At 43.2% G+C, this 26,211-nt stretch overlaps 1 protein-coding gene across 3 annotated transcripts in view; it reads right to left on the reverse strand.

The window, feature by feature from the left end:
- The window catches only part of si:dkey-34e4.1 (carboxyl-terminal PDZ ligand of neuronal nitric oxide synthase protein), a 130,820-nt gene that overhangs the window by 58,342 nt on the left and 46,267 nt on the right, over positions 1 to 26,211 (reverse strand). The window lies entirely within an intron of this gene.

Below are 26,211 nucleotides of genomic sequence, written 5' to 3' on the forward strand. Positions count from 1 at the left end.
GCTGTTGAGGAACTATACTCCCCCACCATTGCACACCACTGGAATCTACTCCATGGGGACCAAATCACTTATCCTCGACCAACTTAATCAACTTGGAACAGACCCAAGCCCACCATTTGACAATTACAGCCTACAATATGTCCTACAGGGATTTGAGGACCTCCTCAGGAAAGTGACCTGAAGCATTAGATGATATGGCCAAGCACTTAGACATATCAGTTGATTAAGATAATGGGCAGCAGGGCCATAAAAGCCATGTGCATTCCAAATTTTATCCTTGCAGTGTTCTGAGCTGGCTGTTGGAGATAGACAGAGAGAAATTTTTCATTACTTGTATTTGTGAAAATACAGTAAAATGTGTATAAGTCACTACAAGAACAGCACTGTATAATTCCTTAAATTATGTATTAAAAGAAGAGACAAAGTTCATTCTACAGCCTCTTAGTTTCACAAACAGGCCAAAGACTGGAGCCTGCCAAACTGCCAAGGATTGGCAGGGAGGCTACTACCATAACTGCCAAGGACCAGAGGCTTGGCAAAACTACCAAGAACTGGGGACCTGTCAAAATCTTCGAGGACTGTGGACTGTTGAAACAGACGAGGACCAGCTCTTGTCCAACTGCCAAAGATGGGGGGGCCTGTCAAAACTGCTGTGGGCTGGGTGCAGGAGGGATGGGTACCAACCTGGGGATGTCCAAACAAAACCTCTGCACCTCAACCGCAGAAAGAGGAACAGATTAAATATAATGAGGGCAAGTGCCTGTATCCCAGCAAAGTGTTATTTATTTCAGTAGACAGGACAGAAAGGTGGACATAGATCAAAATCTATCCACAGCTGACTTGAGCTCTCCCTCTGCAACTAATCATATCCCAGCAAAAGTGGCACAAGGACTTGGGAGATGATAGATTTTATCCAAAAGGGATAACTAGAAGCTGCTCAGGAAAACATAAAACAAGTTGCTTGAATTAACATATAAGGACTGCTTTGAACTGAACAAAAGAAATTTAAATATATTAAATTTAATAGCTGCATTAGCACCAGCGCACTCTGCATAGTATACGCAACAGTCCAAGCAATTAAGAGCTTTGTAATAGCCAATGAAGATTTTGTTAGCTTTGCTAAATCCAAAATTGTTTTTGTTTCTGAATTTCACATAACACAAATAATCACTGCAGTTTACTCCAGAGAATGTAAGTACGTTCCCCCATAAATGGAACACGACATTATCTCTATTACTAACAACACATCAATTAAATACTTAATAGAAGCAAGTTTTAACGTCTTTAGGATTTATCAGAATTCTGGTTTCAAATAAACATGAATTTATTTTAGTTTAGATCAAGAAAAGAAAGTGAAGTGTCATCAAGTTTGAAAATGGCGAAGAGTTAAATCAGCAATTGAGTGACATCACCTTAGATTCTAAAACATGAAGACTACAGTCAGCCTGAGGGAAGCTAGAAGTTCCAACCCTTGGAGATTCTGTAAGATAATTAGTTACAATTGGAGATTGAGATGTGTATTAATTTAAAAAAAAGGCAAACTGATCAACACATCTGAAGCTCAAAAGGAGCAAGGAAGGTAAAATTTACATTTGTAAAGCTCTTCACATGTCATCGTAACTGCCCTTAATGTTTCTTTTTTTATTAACTTATGTGATGTGAGCATTATGGACAAGTTCAGCATTTGTTGTTCATCATTAATTAGCCATAAAAAAGTGGAGATAAGCTACTGCAGACCTAAGGTTTAAGTATATACTATATAAGCTATTGGGGAAGGAGTTCCAGGATTGTGACCCCCACTTTCCCCTGAAGAAAAGATGACATTATTCTAAGTCAGGATGGTGCATGATATGGAGGAGGACTTTCAGGTGGTGGTGTTCCCATATACCAACTGCCCTTGTTCTTTAGTTTGTGGAGGTCACTGGTTTAGTAGGTGAAGTCACAGGAGCTTTGGCATGTTGTTGCTGTGCATCTTTTAGGGGGCACCCATTGATGCTAAATGGTAATGTTAATGAATGGGATGTCAATCAATTGGCTGCCTTATGCTTGATGGCATCAAGGTTGAAAGTTTTTTCGAGGCAGACCATTCAGGCAAATGGCCAGTATTTCATCCCACTCCTGACTTGTGCATTATAGAAGGTGAAAATCACAACAAATGAAGCACTTTTGAAGTGCAGTCATTCCAAAAATGATGGTAAACACTGTATCCATAATACACATAGCAATGTTGTACAGACAACAATGAGATGGATGGTCTATTAATCTCTTGCCTCTTTTGCTGAACATTGAGGAGCACCGTCCGTTCACCTTTACATTACAGTCACAGAATTCTTTACATTCAGCTAGCAATATACCCAAGAGAATGCACCTCTGAAAAACAATGCATACTTTGTGTTGCACTGAAATGCCAGGCTAGATTAGTCTCTAGGATGAAATCCGAACTCACAACCTTCTTAGAAGAGTGAGACCCAAGGGAGCACTGTCTGTAGTAATATCAAGGAAGTTTTATGATGTAGAGGTAACACTGTTGCAAGTGAAAGACACCAAAGGTAAGAAGCATATTGTTTATCATGTCAGGCTTAGAGACAGATCATGTTTGAGAGTTGCTGCAAAATGCCACATCACCCCAAGATATGTAGACAATAAACAATAGACAATAGGTGCAGGAGTAGGCCATTCTGCCCTTCGAGCCTGCACCACCATTCAATATGATCATGGCTGATCATCCTTAATCAGTATCCTGTTCCTGCCTTATCTCCATAACCCTTGATTCCACTATCCTTGCAGCTCTATCCAACTCTTTCTTCAATTAATCCAGAGACTGGGCCTCCACTGCCCTCTGGGGCAGAGCATTCCACACAGCCACCACTTTCTGGGTGAAGAAGTTTCTCCTCATCTCTGTCCTAAATGGTCTACCCCCGTATTTTTAAGCTGTGTCCTCTGGTTCGGCACTCACCCATCAGTGGAAACATGTTTCCTGCCTCCAGAGTGTCCAATCCTTTAATAATCTTATATATCTCAATCAGATCCCCTCTCAGTCTTCTAAACTCAAGGGTATGCAAGCCCAGTCGCTCCAGTCTTTCAGCGTAAGGTAATCCCGCCATTCCAGGAATTGACCTTGTGAACCTACGCTGCACTCCCTCAATAGCCAGAATGTCTTTCCTTAAATTTGGAGACCAGAACTGCACACAGTACTCCAGGTGTGGTCTCACCAGGGCTCCGTATAGCTGCAGAAGAATCTCTTTGCGTCTTTACTCAATCCCTCTTGTTATGAAGGCCAGCATGCTATTAGCCTTCTTCACTACCTGCTGTACCTGCATGCTTAACTTCATTGACTGGTGTACAAGAACACCCAGATCTCTCTGTACTGCCCCTTTACCTAAATTAATTCCATTTAGGTAGTAATCTGCCTTCCTATTCTTGCCACCAAAGTGGATAACCATTCATTTATCCACATTAAATTGCATCTGCCATGCATCTGACCACTCACCTAACTTGTTCAGGTCACCCTGTAATGTCCTAACATCCTCATCACATTTCACCCTGCCACCCAGCTTAGTATCATCAGCAAATTTGCTAATGTTATTACTATCTTCGAGGAGAAAGTGAGGTCTGCAGATGCTGGAGATCAGAGCTGAAAATGTGTTGCTGAAAAAACGCAGCAGGTCAGGCAGCATCCAAGGAACAGGAGATTCAATGTTTCGGGCATAAAGAAGGGCTTATGCCCGAAACGTTGAATCTCCTGTTCCCTGGATGCTGCCTGACCTGCTGTGCTTTTTCAGCAACACATATTCAGCTAATGTTATTATTAATACCATCTTCTATATCATTAACATATATTGTAAAAAGCTGCTGTCCCAGTACTGATCCCTGCGGTACCCCACTGGTCACTGCCTGCCATTCTGAAATGGAGCCGTTTATCACTACTCTTTGTTTTCTATCAGCCAACCAACTTTCAATCCAAGTTAGTACTTTGCCCCCAATACCACACGCCCTAATTTTGCTCACTAACCTCCTATGTGGGACTTTATCAAAAGCTTTCTGAAAGTCCAGGTACACTACATCTACTGGATCTCCTTTGTCCATCTTCAGAGTTACATCCTCAAAAAATTCCAGAAGATATGTAGCTCTTGAACAGGCTGAGGCATATGAAAGTTGAGTTACTGACAGAAAGGGATCATTAGATATGATAGCAGAAATCTAGCTTTTTGGACACAGCAGAGAAAAGGCGAGAGCCCTATGTGACATAGGAAGAAATAACAAAGACAAGAATGTCACTGTGAGGACAAGGGGGCAGGATGGATCCATTGCTTAGAATTAACAAGGAGCAGTGAAACTTTCAGGATTGAAAGACACAAAATATTAATTTCTCCAAATCAAAGTCATGCAAATGTGATGATTGAGTCGTGCACTCAGTGGACTAAATTAGGTGAGCACCGAAGGTTTGCAATTTGAAAGTAATTTGATGAAAACAGAATGGAATTGTTAGGAAAAGGTTTGATCGCATTAACAATGAGTGGAGATGTTGGATACAAAGAAGCAACAATGTAGAAGACAGACAGTGAGAGCCCTGGGGAATTTGTGTCAATAGAAAAAGGATCACACCTGCAGAATCTTCTATTTATCAACTCCCTTGCAAGAAAAGTAGCTAGAACTAATATTCCCAATACGATTAATCAATCCAGCAATGTGCTAAACTGGTTAAACAGTTAACTGTTGCATTTCTTGCAGGCTGTATGTGTTTTAAACTATCAAGGTATCCATTCAAAGAGAATTATCATTCAAGGTTCAATGAACATTTCCATACAAGTTTACTGTTTCCTCTAAATTGATCTTTCAATTCCAGAGTGACTCATTCCTGCTGAGGCACAGTTCAAAGTCGGCCTCATGACACATAAAGGCTGTGGGCGAATTCTCTCCAAAAGCCATCAAACGCACGGGAAAATTCAATCACAGAAACGATCAATCTGAGAAAAGTTACCACTGTAAACTGAATACACAAAAATCAGAGAGGAGCTGCCGCTCCAGTCAGAGGCTGGTTCACTAAACATAGGAACAAAACAGCTTTGATTGGAAGAGCTATAAGTGCTTAGAAGTGTAGCTAAGGGAATGGCTAGGGGAGCTAAAGCCACCTTTTTCTGGGAATTGAGAGAAAGAGTGAGGCTGCAAAGCGGTTAAGGAGGAGAGGGAGATTCCATAGAGGATGAGGGCCAGAGGGAGCATGCAACAGATGGGGTGGAGGGAATCTGCAAGTGGGAGAGCGATTCCTTAGGTTCTCAAGAACAACTACAAGGGGAAAAAATGAAGGGGATAGTGTTGTCGTAAACACTCAATGTTAAATCTAAATCTTTGTCTATTAACTTTCTGACTAAAATGTTCTAACTTTGTCTACATACAATGGGAATATATCAATAGCGACCTCACTGGTCTGCAGAAGGGGCATTTAGAGGGATGGCTTTGTGAGTGTAGAAGTGTGCACTAGTCATTTTGAGAGAAAAAAAAATTAACTTATGCCTGTTTCTTGTGCTAATTTAAATGTTGCGGTGTCAAAAACTTTATGCTTTCTTTGTGTGGTGTAGTTTTAAGTTTAATGGATAGTTGATAAATTAAGGATATTGGTGAATTCTTCAGCTTCTGCTTCTATGTGAATTCAAATACTCTATCCACCTACAGAAATAAAGAAGGTAATGTTACTAAATTATGACATCAACTGGGGAAGGTGTCGGTGAGGATGAAAAGGTAGCCTCTGAAAATGAAAAATTAGACAATGAAAATCAAAAAGGAGCCTGAAGAAATTTTCAAGAAGAGCACTTGAAAAAGCAATTATTTTGACTCTGCTTCAAATTATAGTGTTAGCATCAGGCAACTTAAAACAACCTGTGAGTCAAAGGCTCTCTGAAATCTGAATGAAATAATAAACATTATGGCTAATGTATTTCATGCAGTTTTGGTTAAAAATATTGGTCAAATTAGATTACTTACAATGTGGAAACAGGCCCTTCAACCTAACACCAACCCTCCAAAGAGCAACCCACCCCCCCTACATTTACCCCTTCACCTAACACTACGGGCAATTTAGCATGGCCAATTCACCTAATCTGCACACCTTTGGACTGTGGGAGGAAACCAGAGCACCCAGAGGAAACCCACACAGACACGGGGAGAATGTGCAAACTCCACACAGGAACCCAGGTCCCTGGTGCTGTGAGGCTGCAGTGCTAACCACTGTGCCACCATACACCTATTATGAAGAGAATTTTCTTTGTTTCTTTCTTTGGCACCTTACTACCTGATTCACCTCCATCTCTCATACCAAAAACCTGGGTCAGGAAGCAGGTACATTGCTACCCTTAAATATTCATGTATAACCTCAAAAATGCTCTTAGCAACCAAATGTGAAAAAAGCATCCTATTAGAGAAGCTGAAGAGCCAGGATTCAGTGGGTACTTGTGCTAGATAGCTTCTTGGAGAAAGTGAGGATCGCAGATGCTGGAGATCAAAGTTAAAACGTGTGGCACTGGAAAAGCACAGCTGGTCAGGCAGTATCCGAGGTGCAGGAGAGTCAACGTTTTGAGCATAAGCTGTTCATCAGGAATGTTGATGAAGACTCCTGATGAAGAACATATGCTCGAAATGTCAACTCTCCTGCTCCTTGGATGCTGCCTGATTGGCTGTGCTTTTCGAGTGCCATATTTTTTGACTCCAGATAACTTCTTGCCAAGTTAGTGGTAAGTAACACAGAAAAATAAACTGACATGAAGTGTTAATAGGAATGACAGCAACTTAAATTTATATAGCACTTTTAACACAATAAACGTCCCAAGATGCTTCAGAGGAGTGTTTCAAGTGAAACTTGACCCAAAACTACAAAAGATGATGTTATTTTTTGTTCATTCGTAGGATATGAGCATCACTGGCTGAAGCAGCATTTACTGTCCATTCCTAATTGCCAAGGTGATGAGCTGCCTTTCTAAACCACTGCAGTCTTTGGATGGAGATAAAGCAACCCTATGAAGAAGGATGTTCCAGGAATTTGACCCAGTGATAGTGAAGTGATTTGGGCAGACGACCAAAAGCCCATTTAGAAAAGTAGGCATTAAAGAGCCTCATTGAGGAGCACAGAGAGATAGAGACACAGAGAGGCCTGAAGAGGTTTCACAGCTTAAAACTTTAGCAAACAAAGATAACCATCATTACACTATCAGCCACATTACATTGATTCTTTACATGATCAGCAGCTTGTCTTTCTTCAGATATTGCTGATTGTTTTCAGCAATTTCATCTTTTGTTTCCAATTGTCTGAAAGGTTTTCTGATGATGATAGACCCAAACACGGTGGAGGCTTTAACAACCGATCTTGTGTGTTGTCGCTGTTTAAAGTGCAGAGAAGCACTGCTGATATCACATCCATGAAACTGCATTTCCCAGGACATTGCTGCACTTGATGTTGGAAATATAAATTTAATGAATTGGAAGTTGTTCCTATATGGCAATCTTGTCTCAATTGTAAAAAAAAGGAAGGAAATGGTCTCATAATGATAGCACAGTACGTAACATACATACCTAACTGATATCCTATTACGGGCAGGAAAATTGCAGTTAAACCAATATGGCCCAAATATGTGTAGATTGCCAAATCATTCTGATTACTTAAAGCTTCAATAGCAGGTTTAGTATCAATAGTACCTTACCCTGTTGAGTTTCACTAGCATTCTGTGTTTGTTCTAGAAATGTGTAATAGGGTGCTTTTCACTTTCAGAATAAAAGTGTGAGAAGATATATTCCTTCATTACAGTCTGTTAAAATCCTAATGATAACAATAGATTGAAGTTTCAAGGAGCTGTCTGTACAGTACCTGGTGGATTTGACTCATTTTGTGGAGTTGAAGGCATCAGCATGGATTAATCAAACACAATGTGATGTTGAGAGAAAGTGTCTGCAGGTTGTCTAGACCAAATAATGAGTTAAATACTCAGCTGTCTGCAACCAGTAACAAATGGGACAATGTTTCCAAAAAAGGAATAAAATGTATACTAATGAAAATATTTCATTTTAACAGCTTTTTGAACTGAATCCCTCAACTTATACCTACCACTAATGGATTGGCTGAGGTTGCAACACAACTTGTGTGGAACCACTACGATGCACACCTGGCACCAATAACCTTTCAGCTCCCTAGTTCTAGAGAAGCTAACTACCTCTGTCTTAAAAATAATCAAGGAAGGAAAAGATTAAAATCTTTAGTGAAAGATTGGTTAAAAATATAGATGTTCAGAAGATTTCTAGACAGATTGAAGGTTGAGAGATGTGGTGTTCCCAAGGAAAGAGCTGAGACAATTGCCAACAAATTTACAGTAAATGATGGTTATGGAGCAATGCACAAGAAGCCAGAGACAAAAGTAACAGAGCATACAGGAGGTGACTCAAAGCTGGAGCAAACTAAAAATAGAGTGAAACGATGTTTTCTAAACAAGCACAGGTTATTTCTGTGCTGGGAAGTCATCAGCATGGAAGCTGTAATGGCAAATGGAATGGGATATCACAGCACAGATTTGATCAAGTTAAAGCTCATAGACATTGGCAAGAGAATGTTGGAATAATCATGTCTATAAATGGGTTTTTATTAGCAGAGGTACTGAGACTCTGGTGGATATGGTAAATCAATCCCAATTATGGATAGGTTTGGGAATTTAAATCATGGCTTAATTTCTGAGTAAGTCCACTCGGCCTTGGAATGGCATGGAAGAACAGAGTCACTAATGGAAGTCCAATGTACATAGTTTGATTAAATCTTCAGGAGGTTTTTAATAAAGTCCTCCACAGGGGGCTGGTTAGAAAAATGCAAGCACATGGAATAGAATGCATTAACAATCAGCTAACAGACAGAAAACAGAGAATAGGAAACAAACGGGCTATTCTTGTGTCACCAGGCTGTGACGAGTGGTATACTGCTAGTACTTGGGCCCCTGCTGTTCATAATATATATCAATGATTTGGATGAGGAGACCAAATGCAACTTTTCCAAATTTGTCGATGATCTAAAGCTAAATTAGACTGAGTGTTGTGAGGAAGATGTTAAATGGCTTCAGGAGGATTTAGGCAGGCATAGTGAATAGGCAAAATCATGTCAGATGGAACATAATCTCGAAAAATGTGGAGTTATCTATTTTGGCAGGGAAACTGATGTGCAGAGTGTTTTGTAAATGACATGAGGTCGAATAGGCCAAAGGAACCTAGGCATCCTTGACAATAAGTCATGGATGGCAAACATCCAGCTACAGCATCTATTAGGAAGGCTAATGGAATGCTAGCCTTATTGCGAGATGATCTGAGTACAGAAGCAGTGAAGTCTTGCTTCAGTTGTAAAGGAGATTGGTTTGACTCCATCTGGACTACTATGTACAGTTTTGGTCTCCTCATCTCAGGAAAAAATATTATTGTCATAAAGGGACTGCAACAAAGGTTCACCAGGCTTTATTCAGGGATGGCAGGACTGTCCTGGAAAACCAAGTTCATATTATCTACAGTTTTGAAGAACGAGAGGCGATCTCATTGTAACTTACAAAATACTTCAAGGGTAGATGCAGGCAAAGTGTTTCTCCTGGCTAAGGAGTCCAGAAGCAGGGAACACAATTTAAAAATAAGGGGGATGCCACTTAGGTCTGAGTTGAGGAGAAATTATTTTGTTCAGAGAATTGTGAACCCTTGGAATGTGAAGGGACGTGGAGAGACAGTCTTTGTGTATGTTTAAGGTAGAGATTGATAGATTTCTGATCACCATTAGTGTAAAGGGATAGGAGGATGGGATGAGTAAAAGGCGCTGAAGTGTTGGACCAGCCACAATTGTATTGATATCCAGGACAGGCTCAATGAGCTGAATGGATTACTCCTGTTCCGACCTTGCTAGAGGCAATGATTATTAATTGCAATTTTCAACCTAGCAGTGTTACAACATAGGAGTTACTAAGAAGTCAGAGAAGTACTAAAGAATATACTTGGAAACAAGTCTCATGCCTGTTAATTCGATTGCTGAGAGGCAATATGTTGATAAGGAAGAAGAGGAAAGCAAAGATAGAATCAAGAGGAACTTCTGAGGTGACAGAACGAGGGAGGAAAGTGAAGGGTAGCAGAACTGTTGCTTCGTAGTAGGTAGGATTTGGACATGTTGGGTGATGTCATGTTGGAATATGATATGATCGGCCTCATAAACGGCTGCAGACAGCTCACTGGAGACAGGGAAATAGCTTTGCAGGGGTGTGGGGGAGTAATTCAACGCAGTATTCTGGAGGTTTCAAATCCTGATTTTACCAGCAGGCTCCAAAGGGTGCCTAGTGGCAGATACATCAAGAGGTGGAGAAGTCGACTTTTTGGGTGTAATCCTTCTTCAGGACTGAGAATGGGTGTAAGGGAAACTGCAGATAAAGGGGGTGTTGGGTGCAGGCTGGTGAAGTGGGGTGCAGGTGACGACAGGCAGAGGGTATGACCTAGTTGGTCAATGGGAGGAATGAATCCGATTGGTGACAGGGAGGGGGAGGGTCTGGAAAGGGAGTTAAGGAATGGGAAGAGAGGTTATTTGAAACTGGAGAATTCAATGTTGAGCCCTCCAGGCTGTAGGCTGCCCAAGTGGAAGATGAAGTGTTGTTCCCCAAATTTGAAGTGTGGCAATGGAGGAGGCCAAGGATGGTCATGTTGGAAAGGGAGGGGAAGATGTTCCTGATAGTGGGGTCTAGTTGAACTTGGTGGAAGTGTTCAAGGATGATGCGTTGGATGCGAAGACTGGTGGGGAGGGTAGGTGAGGACAAGGGAGATTCTGTCTTTATTGCAACTGGAATAGGGGGGTTTTAGAGCAGTGGAACAGGGAATGGGGGTGGTACGATGGAAGGCTGCCTGGATGGCAGAGGGCGGAAAAGCATGTTGTTTGAAATAGGTGGATATCTGGGATACTTGGGAATGGAATGTCTGATCAGTCAAGCAGATGTGGCAGAGAGAAAAGCACGCTGTTCCAAATAGGTGGACAAGGAAAGCACATTCCACTCCAATATATCCCAGATGTTCACCTATTTTGAACAACATGCTTTTCCTCCCTGTCATCCAGACAGCACTCCACCACACCACCTCATTCCCTATTCCACCCCCCTAAACCACCTCCTCCAAACGCATTAAAGACAGAGATGCCTTGTCCTCACGTACTACCCCACCAGTCTCCTTATCCAATGTGTCATCCTTAAACACTTCCGCCAACTCCAACTAGACCCCACCACCAGGAACATCTTCCCCTCCCACTCCTCTCTGCCTTCCGCATGGACCGTTCTCTTCAACAGTCCTCAGTTTGTACCACTCTCTCCAACAACCCCCCCCCCAATCCACCAGGTACCTTCCCCTGCAACTGGAAGAGATGCAAAACCTACCAGTACACCACCCCACCCCCTCACCTCCATCCAGGGCCGCAAATAATCCTTCCAGGTGAGACAGCGATTCACCTACCTCTCGTCCAACCTAGTTTACTGCATCAGGTGCTCCCGATGTGGTTTTCTCTACATCAGGGAGACTGAGCGTAAACTTAAGGAACGGTTCATCGAGCATCTCAGCTGGGCCTGCAGGGGCCGACCGGACCTCTCAGTCACCGCCCATTTTAATTTCCCTTCCCACTCGCTTTCCAATCTCCATTGCCACAACGAACCAAACTGCAAATTGGAAGAAAGCACCTCATCTATCGTCTGGGTAGGCTACAGCCCAGGGGACTCAACACTGAGTTCTTCAATTTCAAATAACGTCCCTTCCCATCCCCCATCTCCCTTCCCAGCCCCTCCCTCGCCCTTCCAGTCACCAACCGGATTCACTCTTCCCATTGACCAACCAGGTCGTACCCTCTGCCTGTCTTCACCTATCCCCACTTCACCACCCTGCCCCGCCATCCCCTTTATCTGCAGCTCCCCTTAAACCCAACCCCAGTACTGAAGAAGGGTTACGCCCAAAACATCGACTTCTCCACCTCCTGATGCTGCCTGGCTTGTTGTGTTCTTCCAGCCTCCTGCCTGTCTACTTGGGATTCCAGCATCTGCCATTTTGTTTTGTCTCTAGTAGCAGATACAGTATGTTATGGTCAGACAGATAGGCTACCCTTTTCAATGGATTAAGAAGTGTAACTGAGTTTAATCTGCATAAATCTGATTTATACCAGCTGCTTTTTTAATTGGGCCATGATGTGGGGGGGCCAGTGTTGGACTGAGGTGAACAAAGTTAAAAATCACACAACACCAGGTTATAGTTCAACAGGTTTATTTGAAAGCACTAGCTTTTGGAGGGCTGCTATAATCTGCTGTTGTGTGATTTTTAACTTATAGACTGGGGACAGTGTCTAGTTTCCCAAATCAGTCTCACTGACTTATTCAGTTCTGAGCCATAAATTATCTAAAAATAAGCAATGAGACCTGAAGCCAGTTACAAAACACACATTGGAGGCTGGAAACACAGGCACTTGCACAGTAGTAATAGCTGCCTCAGCACATCCGAGATCATTCTGGGGGGTTGTAATTGGGAAACACTGTTGTATACCATTGGTTATTTGCGTGAATTAGTTACTCATTTCCCATCTTCACCAAGAGCCCTTGGGCAGATACGCAAAACAGTTTCAATGAGATAGGAAGTGAATCACTTTGAACTATCCTAGACCTACATGAGAAATAACATTGAACTGTTACCATGGTACATCTGTAGAGACATATTAAAACAATGCTCTAAGTTAGATGCTGCAGGGCATTTGTGAGAAAACAAAGGTCATACATCCCAAGAGCAAAATCATCTTCTGATGAAAGATGCTTATTCCTCAAGAAGTGAACAAAGAGATTGAGTGTCTAGAATTTTAAATACCAGACAGCAGCTGCTCTGTCTTTCCTAATGCATCACCATCCAGCCCTCAATACACACACACCATGATTAATAAGGCTGCTTGTGGTCCTCTGAAAGCAGTAAAAATGACCTACAGATCAGAATGTTTGAAAAATAAAGGGAGCAAATGCTGGAATCATTCCTTGCTGAGCTAGAATTTTTACCCATAGCTTCATATTTAAGGAATTTGGAAAGTTGACTCAGTGTGTCTACATCAGCAATCCCAAAACACTTCACTGATGACATTTTCACACTTCAGCCCTCAATTAAAATTAAAGGTTGGAAAATCTCTGACTAGAGTTAGCTCCTATTTGTAGGAATCTGCTTTTGGCTGAGGATCTGAACAGAAGGGATAAGAATCCCTCCAATTCCAACTCTTAACAGAACTGGCGTTACATGTGTTCAGAATTGATAACTGATTGCATAATATATTCTCTTGCTGCCTTCGAAGTATGGATAAGACATAACAATCAGAAAGACCTCGCAATGTTTCACCAATACCATTGAAGTGGAAAATCCTGCTCTTTACTTTTAGGTGACTTTTCCAGGTTATTAAATATATTGACATAGGAATAATATATTCTCACAGGACGTGGGTCAAACGATTCCTTTAAAACATAATAGCCCGGATATTCCAATCACAGTTGGCATGCCATTTTGTTCATATCATTTGGAAGGATATGGGCCAAGTGCAGGCAGATGGGAACCTTTGGTTTGGGAACATGGTCAGCATGGACTAGTTGGACCAAAGATCTTGTTTCCGTGCTATATGATTCTATGACTCCACACCCTATGATATAATATAATTGGGGGTTGCAGTGGTATATGTCAGGGCCAGTGAGTAATGTTATTGGGGCTGGCTGTCTATGGGGGACGTGTAGGAGCCAGTGGAAAGGATGGAGGGATATGGAGGCTGGCGAACAATGGTGCAAATGTAAGGTCCAGTGGTGAGGGAGGGGAAGGGAGGGAGCCAGCTAATGAGGCAAGGTGGCCAGTGGAATATCAGGGCTTGCAAAATGTGTGGTAGAGGTGGTAATTGCGGTAGGGTCCTGATGGGCAACTCCAGTGCCCTGGTCCAGAGACCTTCTGGCCATTGGAATATCCAGGCGTATACCTTAGTTACATTGTAAATATATTAAGAAACTTCTATATCAATCAGATATTCTATCTGAAAGAAGACAGGAACAATTTTGCCAAGAGATGGCAAATAGAGAAGATTTTATCCCTCTGCCACATATTCTCAGCCAAATACGAATCCTTTTCAACATAGGAATTTAATGTTTAGTTTGAAGAAGTAACTTTGACCAAGAAGCTTTGTGAGAAACAGAAGTTACACAAAAGCCTAAACTCCTGGAAAACATCACCTTTTCAAGAAGGGCTAAATTTAAACCTGCAATTCCAGGTTTAACAGATCTGGAATTAGACCTCCAAAGCTCATCCTCAAACTGTGTTCTCTACCTCACTTAAGAGGTTGAGGTTTTAGATTAAATCCCCAACAGTATGGAAACAGGCCCTTCGGCCGAACAAGTCCACACTGACCCTCTGAAGAGTAACCCATCCAGACGCATTCCCCTACCCTATATTTACCCCTGACTAATGCACCTAACACTATGGGGAATTTAGCATGGCCAATTCACCTGACCAACACATCTTTTAGGAGGAAACTGGACCACCTGGAGAAAACCCACGCAGACACGGGGAGAATGTGCAAACTCCACACAGATAGTCACCCGAAGCAGGAATCAAACACAGGTCCCTGGCACTGTGAGGCAGCAGTGCTAACCACTGCTAACCCATTCCATCCATTTGATCAATCATATTGATACTGGCCCACAGCAATACAGCTAGCTTGAAAATCTGGATTGATTTAGTTACAGGTTATAGTCCAACAGGTTTATTGAGAAGTACAAGCTTTCAGAGCACTGCCCCTTCATCAGGTAGCTGGTAATGAAGTCAGCCAGGTAGACCTCATTGAATATGAGTTCCCTGATTTGGACTGTTAATCTGATCCAATCAGGGAGCCCAGGCTGACAGGTAAGAACAGGAATGTCAGAGATTCTTTTCACTCTGAGAGCAGCCTCTGAGAGAGCTGGGTCGGTATGTGTAAATAAAGGGTGGCTTGGTGACAGAATGCTGGTTTCTGTGGAGTTTCAGAGCCATACATAATTCATTTGGAGAATGAACCTTTAAGATGGGGGACAGGCAACTGGATATGGCAATGATACTTGAAATGAAAAGTGTTCCTTGTTAAAGCACCACCATCACTTAATTTGAAGAGAATAAAAATGTTAAGAAAATAATTATGATTTGAACTCAAATTTAATAAACTTCCTAAATTCCAAAGTCAGAAGGCCGAGGCAAATGCACAAAAATTACTCCTTAAGCAATCTTCTAGCTGTAAGTTATTTGTCTGTGCTAAAGATGTTAACATTTTAGCCAGTCCAACAAAGGTGTACAGTATGAGTGATGATATTTGGGGTATGCTGATTAGTTTGCAGAAATATGGAACAGCACTATGGTTGTTAGATAACTGCAAAGCCTATCACCAATTTGGAAGCCTGATAGCAGAATTGGCCAGATGATTAGCATGTGGTTTGGATTGGTGCCAAATGTATGTGAGTTTGATTTTTGGTACTTGGGAGTTGCCTCCTCAACCCCTGGCCCTGAGAGTGGAAAGCAATGGCAATTCACCGCTAACAAAAATTACCAAGAAAACAGCTCAGCATTAAGCATAGCAGGCAAAGAACCCAGACCCTGCCTTCAGGCAGACCATATATGAAGGAAGAATTTAAGATGAGCTGGAAGCATCTATTTAATTCCTTCTGTGTTTCATCATTAACTAACTGTCTACTCTATTAAAATATAATTAACTACGATCAATACTCTGGAGTGAATGTTGCTTCATGAGTGTTATTGATGCTGAGAGCAATTGTAAGACAAGACTAGCCAAAGGATAAAATAATGTAAAATATAAGACATTGTTAGACTGAAGATTACAACCAAATCAGGAGATATCCAGTCAGTTCCCACACATTGCTCTCAGACTGTACTATACACTATGCTTACACTGAAGGTAGTTACTGCATTACACATCACGCTCAGAAGGCAGACAGATACAGCACAGCACACTGGTCTCAGATAACAGGCTGCATGTTTATTAAGTGTATATAATGCAGCCTTTCTGTGCTCTGACGGCCACTTGCCAGTAGCAGATTAATATTTTTCAATCAACCCAATTCATTTGCTAATTTTGTGAACAATCACTGCATTCAGACTGCGTGTATCAAAACACTTGGAGTGATCCTGTTAAATGAAGTAATATCAATAGGGGTACATTCCTGTCAACACTTCCTTCGACATTAGGAAACCAGAACAATGGGATTCATACAAAAGGCAAAGGGTAGCACAAATGCTCTGGTTACTTTAAAGTACCCTCAGTGATCTGTACATAATGTTGGTGCCTGCATGCAAGAATTGGGTAAAAACACCAGCTTTCCTAATGTTCAATTGATTCATTAAGCAATTAAATAAATGTAGGAATACGTTCATTTTACATGGTGTTACTTTGATGACATTACTGGTTTGCTGCAAGTGTAGGCAGTTTACCAATTCCAACAGGCAAGGTTTCAGCCTGAAATGTAGTGATCAGTCACGTTCAAGCAGTTCTCCTAAAGATGTTACAAAACTATGAGCTGCTTCCTATTCCTCTACGTGACCAGTGTTATCTGTCTGAACATGTGATTGGAATAATGACACATTCCAACAGCATTAGCAACTATTACCTTAAATATTTACAGAATAATACAAGGGAGAGCAAGCCCCTTCATTTAGCTTTAGGAAACTATGTCCGGGGCAAAAAAATACTATTTATCAAAAATTCTTCTGTGAACTACAATGAGGGTTGGATAAAATCATGCACAATAACAACAACACACTGGATCACCAAGATACTAGATGGGGAAAGCCCCTCCCAATGGGTTGCTTCAACTATATGACCACAGTAATGTGTCTTTTGCTGCTGATATCATACACTTTCTCTTGAGTTTAGTTACTTATCACATTATTCTAGTGATCTGCTCAAAAGCACACAGTAAGCAAATCCTGCTCCATGTACTTGGGTCAGATGTGGTTTGCTAATTGATTATTTTATTGCATCAGAGAATGCAGTCATAACAGACCTAGAACCACTCCTATGCTCTATTAATAATACATTCACTGTTGCTAGGCAATAGCTCAGCACAGCTTTTTGGAAGTGCTTTTCCTCAGGTTATGGACCAAAGGTCAGCAAAACCCCAGTGTGGCCTTCTGGATATGATTCAGTCAGGAAATAACTGGTCCCTGTGCGAAGTCGTTCATACAAAATTACACTTCCTCCAAGGAGTTGTGCAGCAAAAACCAAAAGAACTGCAGATGCAAATCAGAAACAAAAACCTAAGGACCTGAAACATTCACTCTGATGTCTCTTCACAGATGCTGCCAGACCTGTTCAGCTTATCCAGCAATTTCTGTTTTTGTTTAGGAATACTGTAGTTGGGGTATCACTGGAGATAACAGAGTTAATACTTCAGGATATAATGGCCCTTCAATGATTTCTATTGAAGATTTCCAGAATTTTCTGCCTTTACTTCTGTGTAGAAGCATTAGTCCACTCCTCCTTCTGTTGTGAACAAACCTGTCTCACAAGATCCTTCAGCAATTCTGCACTGGGAATCCAAATAGCACATTACATCTCAAGAGGCTGCCACGCAGTTCACCACAGAAAGAAAGACATAGAAAGAAATTGTGGAAACACCTGGCAGAACATACAGAAAGATGCAAGTTTTTCCTTTCTGGAGCTGGTGGGAAGGGCAATTAACTGGGCAAGTTGGCTTTGCATAGATACTCACTCTGTCCCAACTCAGCAATCACCTTCTGGGCAGGAAAGCTCATGAGCAACCTTTTCAAACTCACACAACAATACTCTCAGTCTAACCTTCTCAACCTGTCACTGCAATTCTCTCTGTCCATCATCAACTAGACATTTCAGTGATCAATTAACAGCCACTGAAGTGTCTCGTTCCATAACTGGCCTGATTATCTGCCACACCAGCAGTATGAACGGTGGTTTCTAACCCAATAGGGAAATCAGGGTGAGCTACCTGCTAGGTTTGAGGGTCTTCCATTTGCCTCAGTCTAAAATGAAATGGGGGCAGGTATGAGGGTTTAGGGGGTTGGCAACTAAAAGCCACCCACTGCCTTTGTCCCCACGCCCCCTATTCCACCCCCCCCCCCCCCCCCACCTCCTTGCAAGCCCCAGAATAAAGAATCATCCACTTGTTGGTGCAACTCTTGGCTGTGCAGGTGAGACCCTGAGAACATATCACAGCTCCCTGAGGAACCCAGTCTCTGACCAGCCAGCAGTCTCAGGTATGGCAGGATCTCAGTAGAAGTCTCTTGACTGGATGGGACACTTCCAAGTCAGCATTCAAGTATCTAATTGGTCCATGATCCAGTGAGCTTTCCCACTGTTAGGGCCTGGGCAACTATTGACATGCCACCAGTGATGACACGATGAAAATCGGAGAAACCAAAGTTGGAGGAATGCAGAAATCTTGGAGATCTGTAGGTTTGAAAAGTACTTCAATATGCAGAGGGATGAGGTAATGGAGCAATTTACAAACAAGGAATAGGATTTTAAAATTGAGTAGTTGGAATGGTAGCCAACATACATCAGTGAGTACAGCAGTGATAAATGGAGTGAATTGGAAAATGCTGGCATTTCTTTTAGAGTTTGAGTTTGTTAAGAAGGAAAGGTAGGGGTGCCAGTCCAGAGTACTGATAGGCAAAGCACACTTGCAAGTGGAGTTGTAATACCCAGAAAAAGAAGGTACAATTGGTCACATTGCCACCTCTATTCAAGGAAGGGAAGTCTCCAGTTTTCTCAGTTTTGCTGGTATCTAGTCAACCTTGCAGGAAATATTTGTGCATGGAGATGAGGCAAGAAACAGACACTTCACCCTTTGTGAGACTTACCATCAATGCTGAAGAGTGGGAAAAAAATGAAAAGGGGAAGCAAAGAACTGCATGAGCTGAATTTTACTTAAAGCTCCTAAGTGTCAATAAAATTTGTTTAAGTTTGACAGGATTAGCTGACTATAAAATTTAGGACTTTAAATTATGACCATGTCCATCTTCAGCTGAATACAAGATGAATGGTCAATGGTGCTGAAGTGGTTGAGCATGTAAACTAAAAGTGATTCTTCAGTATCTTGATTTCTCAAACAATCTTCATTCACCTGTCCTGTTTACAGCTGTGAAATTAGCTTGAAGAGCTTCAATAGATGAACCTATGAACACAATGAATATATTTTGCTATTTTCAGATCACAACTCTCACAATATTTTCAGTCATTTTTAAAACAGAGTTCAAATGATTTTATGGAGCTTTAAAGAAATTATGCCATCAATGACGAAGCCTGGAGTCCTAGTACTTATTGATATAATGATTGCACTCCTTCTACTGGTCCAATTGGAACAAACATGAATTTACAATTAAAGTCCGGATGGAGTTTAATATCGCTGAATTTAGCACAGTTCTCCCTCCCTTTCCTGAACAGCTAGCTGCTGGTCAGATGGGTATTTTAAGATGGGCACTAGTTACTTTCCTCAATCATTTATATTTGATATTCACCAATATCCAAGGAGAAAGCCTCATCCATCTGCTTTCTTTAAAACTGGTTGGAGTAATTTCTCTAGCACCAATTTTCTATAATGGGGATGATCAAAGACCATCAGACCGGACACGTTCTCCCCCATCTCTTGCTAATTCCACCCTAACAAACCGATCCTCCTCTGCCCTCCCTACAACTCCTGAGAGAGGTAAAGAACAAAGACATAAGGTTCCAAACCTCAAGGGTGATTGGAAAACCACAGGTGATCTCAAAACTATTAGCTCCTTCTGCATTTCAGTTATAGGGATAGATTGGTGAAGCTAAGGTTGCTGTCCTTAGAAAACAGAAGGTTAATCAAAGGTTAGCGACAAATGTTCAAAATTCAGATTAGTCAAGAAAGAGATGCTAGGGAGAAACTGAGAAGACTCTGAAAACTATGGTCAGCAATTTAATAAAAGAACCAGAGGTAACATGAGATAAAGCGTTATAATGTAAGGAGTGGTTAAAAGCTGGAATGCATAATCTGTAGATAATGGAAACAGATTCAGACCTGGCTTTCAACAGAGAATTGGATAAGCACTTAAAGAGGAATGTTTTGTCAGGATTATCGGGAAAAGGGCAGAGGACTGTGCCCAGCTGACTACCTCCACCAGAATGCTGGCCCAGACATAATGGGCTGAACAGCCTCACTCTGTGCTATAATCATTTAACTGTCGATGTTTATTTGTAAAAATTCTTCCAGAAAGTGGTAGCTCTAATAACCCTGGTCTTGTTTTGCTGCTAAGGAATACGTCCACAGCCTACTGAGAAAAGGAAAACATTAACTTTACTTAAGGAACAGCTTACTGTGGCTTCATCTTGTTAACAAGGCTCAAGAAAAGTAAAGGTCATCTAACACTGAAACACTTTCTCTAATATGTCTATTGTGTCTTATTAGCATTGAACATTCAGGCATAACCCTTTATACTAGAGTAACAACTCAATGTTTTGGGGGCTTTTCATTTCTGACACTTAGGTTGGAGACCAGAAAGCCAAACCATTGAAATGTTCCCCTCTCGCTGTTGATGACATGGACTCAAGCCCCAAAACTCGGGATCTCTAAAATCCCACTGATATAAAAGAACCTTCAGGAGTTATATGAAGCTGGGAACCAAGTGTCAAAGACAATACCAATCCTAATTTAAAATCAATCATCAAAGTGACAAATATTAAAACCCACTTTAGACTGAACAACTAGAATTCTTCCCGACTTACTGTATTATGACATTTTAATGACTAGGAGCTATCAATGTGATATTTATTATGTTAGAGAGTTAAAGTTTAATAAGAGAAATGTCAGTCTTGTGTAAGGAGATACTGCCAATTACCATTCTCTGCTTTGATTAATTTCATAAAGAAATTTGTGACCTCAGTTCAAGGAGTGACTCTCTCTAGTTCTTCTTTTCTCCCTTTCATCTTTCGGATGAAAGTTCTTTATCCTGGTTTTCTCTTCACTTACCGGTGGATCTACTTTATGAGCATTTCAGTTTTTAATTTCCAAGAGTTTTGTTCATTCAAGGGGATTTTACTCCCTGTTTGACTTGTCCCCACAGAAGTTATTTGCAAATAGGAGACTATCAAGGGTGTCTTGGCATAAATTTGTTAGTGCAGAAACTGTATACCAGCAACCCTCTGCTTCCAACACATAATTTCAAACTGACTCAAGCTATTCATCTGGACTGCTCTCATCTCAAACTCTTGTGCCTTCTGGATTCCAATGGGTTTGAATTAAAATTAGGTTTATGTACTCAGTTGCAGGGACATAGCAAAAAGTATACAAATTCGCCATTTCTGGTACCATCTTAGGTACAAGTGTACCTCGGTACAAAGTCTTAGGTACAAATTAGAAAAATGAAGAAATAAAGTTAAAAGATCAGCATGACAGTCCTTGTAAAGCTAGATACAACGATACCTAGGTATAAAATATCAAACTGGATCACTTCTGGTGGACTCAAATTGCTATCCCAATGTGTCCCATACCCATTCTGCAGCTCCCACTGTCCACAGCTTCTTCAAGAAATGGGTCAAATGTCATATTTACTGCAGCACCCAAACAACACTGAAACAAGGTTTAAGACTCTTCACTGTACGTACTGGTTGGAAGTGAGCAAAAACACAACCATTTCCATTCAGCACTTCCAATGGTCGCAACTGAGTAGTTTATAATGTTATTTGTTTTGTAAAGAAAAACATTCAGTCTTCAAAATGGACACAAAGGATGAAATTTAATCAGAGAGACATGGGCTATGGTGAGATGGCATAATTAGCAAGATATTTGATATGGCCCATCTTTACGTTGAGATTATCTTGCAGCAACTTTTACTCTTTTCTCAAGTGACGCGGCGCGATTCTCACCAGATAGCAGCAAGCTCCCAATTGGCACTCATTAATGTTTATTAAATGCTTTGTTAACAGCTCAACTAGCCACATTAGGATTCCAGTTGCAATCTTACCAAATTTGCCAGGCAAACTAGCTGTCAGGAAATCTCGCATGGAAACCAGAGCTGGTTCTTGGCAGGTACAATTCACACCTCAGGACAAACATATCCAGCTCATGGCTCAGAGGGGCACCATCTCTGAGCTCCTCATTCTTTCTTGTAGTGCTCAATGACCCCCTCATCCAGAATTAACAGGCTCATATTACTGCCGCCTTGTCATGCTGTCTAGTGCAGACATCAAACCAGGAAACTTGCCATGATTAACAGCAGTCCTCAGTCCAGTCAAAGGGGAAAGGTTTCACTCAGGGAATCCTGAAACAGGAAATAAAGGGCAGCCTCTGATATCAGCCCAAACCCAGCTCAGGATGGTCAAAGTCAGAAACCTCTCCTTATTCGGTTTTAGAAGCGAATAACTGGCATCACCCAGTAGCCCAATGAGGGCAGCGATTTCAGGGAGTAACTGAGGGAGGAGCGTGATGTTCAGGGAGCAATTGAGGGAGGAGTGAGATGTTCAGAGAGTGACTGAGGGAGGAGCGCGGTGTTCCGGGAGTGACCCAGGGAGGAGCGAGGTGTTCACAGAGTGACCGAAGGAGGAGCGCGGTGTTCAGCGAGTGACCCAGGGAGGACCGTGGTGTTCAGCGAGTGTCCCGGGAGGAGTGCAGTGTTCAGGGAGTGACCGAGGGAGGAGCGTGATGTTCAGGGAGAAACCCATGCAGGAGTGTGTGTTCAGGGAGTGACTGAGGCAGGAGCGTGTGTTCAGGGAGTGACTGAGGCAGGAGCGCAGTGTTCAGGGAGTGACTGAGGGAGGAGTGCGGTATTCAGGGAGTGACCCATGCAGGGGCGCAGTGTTCAGGGAGTGACCGAGGGAGGAGTGTGATGTTCAGGGAGTGACCCAGGGAGGAGCACGGTGTTCAGCGAGTGACTGAGAGAGGAGCGCGGTGTTCAGGGAGTGACCCAGGGAGGAGCGCGGTATTCAGGGAGTGACCTAGAGAGGAGAGCGGTATTCAGGGAGTGACCCAGGAAGGAGTGCGGTGTTCAGGGAATGAACGAGGGAGGAGAGAGGTGTTCGGGGAGTGTCTGAGGGAGGAGCATGGTGTTCAGGGAGTGTCTGAGGGAGGAGTGCGGTGTTCAGGTAGTGACCCAGGGAGGAACGCATTGATCAGGGAGTCACCCAGGGAGGAGCGCATTGATCAGGGAGTGACCCAGAGAGGAACATGTTGCTCAGGGAGTGACTGAGGGAGGAGAGAGATGTTCAGGGAGTGACCCAGGGAAGAGCATGGTGTCCAGGGAGTTATGCCAGGGAGGAGCGCATTGATCAGGGAGTCACCCAGGGAGGAGTGCATTGATCAGGGAGTGATCCAGGAAGGAGTGTGGTGTTCAGGGAGTGACTGAGAGAGGAGCACGGTGATCAGGGAGTGACTGAGGGAGGAGCGTGATGTTCAGGGAGTGACCCAGGGAGGAGTGCAGTGTTCAGGGAGTGACCCAGGGAGGAGTGCGGTGTACAGGGAGTGACTGAGGGAGGAGCGTGCTGTTCAGGGAGTGATTGAGGGAGGAACATGTTGCTCAGGGAGTGACTGAGGGAGGAGAGAGATGTTCAGGGAGTGACCCAGGGAAGAGCATGGTGTCCAGGGAGTTATCGAGGGAGGAGTGAGGTGCTCAGGGAGTAACCGAGGGAGGAGCGAGGTGCTTAGAGAGTGACTGAGGAAGGAGTGAGGTGTTCAGGGAGTGACTGAGGGAGGAGCAAGGTGCTCACGGAGTGACCAAGAGAGGAGTGAGGTGTCCATGGAGTGATCGAGGGAGGAGTGCGGTGCTCAGGAAGTGACCAAGGGTGGAGCGAGGTGCTCAGGGAGTGACCGAAGGAGGAGTGAGGTGTTCAGGGAGTGACCGAGGGAGGAGCGAGGTGCTCACGGAGTGACCGAGGGAGGAGCGAGGTGTTCAGAGAGTGACCCAGGGACGAGCCTGGTGCTCAAGGAGAGACCAAGGGAGGAGCTTGGTATTCCAGATGTGACTCAGGGAGAAATGTAATCCTTTATAAGACAGGACCAGAACACAAGTTGTAATGAAGGGGTGTTGATTTGAAATTGCCTGAATTGTTTAAAACTGTATTAACAACAATTTTCTCATTCTGAGTCAGTTAAAGATCAGATGTTTGTCACTCATTATCTCAGGTCAGTAATGTGCCACAGAAGCACTGTCATCAGTGCAGTGATCCATGTCTGAGTAGAACAGGGGCAGGGCTGTTATAAATCTTATTAAGTTAAGCAGGGTTATAGCCCTTTTTATACTGCTTTGCTTGCTTGTTGATTTATTTACCTGCGAGATCTGAAAGCATTGATTCTCTGTTGTGCCAGAGGTCAAGTTTGAGGCTTAAAGACTGCAATCTCTGAATATCCAAATAATTCCTAAAAATAGCCCTGCATTAATAAATCCTCAAGGTGTGATATTAACTAAGATAATTTAAGTTTTTTTCACCTGGTGGATGGTGGGGCACAGTGAATTCTATGGTTACTGTGTGAGCGGGAACAAATGTATTTAAAAGTGGGATATTTATAGGGAGGTGTGGAGAAGGACTGACTACAATATGTGTGTCTGGATCAGTGGTGCTGGAAGAGCACAGCAGTTCAGGCAGCATCCAACGAGCAGTGAAATCGACGTTTCGGGCAAAAGCCCTTCATCAGGAATAAAGGCAGTGAGCTGGAAGCATGGAGAGATAAGCTGGAGAGTAGCATAGAGTACACTGGGTGAGTGGGGGAGGAGATGAAGGTGATAGGTCAGGGAGGAGAAGATGGAGTGGATAGGTGGAAAAGAAGATAAGCAGGTCGGACAAGTCCGGACAAGTCATGGGGAGAGTGCTGAGCTGGAAGTTTGAAACTAGGGTGAGGTGGGGGAAGGGGAAATTAGGAAGCTGTTGAAGTCCACATTGATGCCCTGGGGTTGAAGTGTTCCGAGGCGGAAGATGAGGTGTTCTTCCTCCAGGCGTCTGATGGTGAGGGAGCGGCGGTGAAGGAGGTCCAGGACCTCCATGTCCTCGGCAGAGTGGGAGGGGGAGTTGAAATGTTGGGCCATGGTGCGGTGTGGTTGATTGGTGCGGGTATCTCGGAGATGTTCCCTAAAGCGCTCTGCTAGGAGGTGCCCAGTATTCCCAATGTAGAGGAGACCGCATCGGGAGCAACGGATACAATAAATGATATTAGTGGATGTGCAGGTAAAACTTTGATGGATGTGGAAGGCTCCTTTAGGGCCTTGGATAGAGGTGAGGGAGGAGGTGTGGGCGCAGGTTTTACAGTTCCTGCGGTGGCAGGGGAAAGTGCCAGGATGGGAGGGTGGGTCGTAGGGGGCCGTGGACCTGACCAGGTAGTCACGGAGGGAACGGTCTTTGCGGAAGGTGGAAAGGGGTGGGGAGGGAAATATATCCCTGGTGGTGGGGTCTTTTTGGAGGTGGCGGAAATGTCGGCGGATGATTTGGTTTATGCGAAGGTTTGTAGGGTGGAAGGTGAGCACCAGGGGCATTCTGTCCTTGTTACAGTTAGAGGGGTGTGGTCTGAGGGCGGAGGTGCAGGATGTGGACGAGATGTGTTGGAGGGCATCTTTAACCACATGGGAAGGGAAATTGCGGTCTCTTAAGAAGGAGGCCATCTGGTGTGTTCTATGGTGGAACTGGTCCTCCTGGGAGCAGATACGGCGGAGGCTGAGGAATTGGGAATATGGGATGTCATTTTTGCAAGAGATAGGGTGGGAAGAGGTGTAATCCAGGTAGCTGTGAGAGTCGGTGGGTTTGCAAAAAATGTCAGTGTCAAGTCGGTCATCGTTAATGGAGATGGAGAGGTCCAGGAAAGGGATGGAGGTGTCAGAGATGGTCCAGGTAAATTTAAGGTCAGGGTGGAATGTGTTGGTGAAGTTGATGAATTGCTCAACCTCCTCGCAGGAACACGAGGTGGCGCCAATGCAGTCATCAATGTAGCGGAGGAAGAGGTGGGGAGTGGTGCCAGTGTAATTACGGAAGGTCAACTGTTCTACGTAGCCAACAAAGAGACAGGCATAGCTGGGGCCTATACGTGTGCCCATGGCTACCCCTTCGCTCTGGAGGAAGTGGGAGGATTCAAAGGAGAAATTGTTAAGGGTGAGGACCAGTTCGGCCAAACGAATGAGAGTGTCGGTGGAAGGGTACTGTTGGGGACGTCTGGATAGGAAAAAACG

The sequence above is a fragment of the Hemiscyllium ocellatum genome, chromosome 21 (genome assembly GCF_020745735.1).
Source record: "Hemiscyllium ocellatum isolate sHemOce1 chromosome 21, sHemOce1.pat.X.cur, whole genome shotgun sequence".
Taxonomy (NCBI): Eukaryota; Metazoa; Chordata; class Chondrichthyes; order Orectolobiformes; family Hemiscylliidae; genus Hemiscyllium; species Hemiscyllium ocellatum.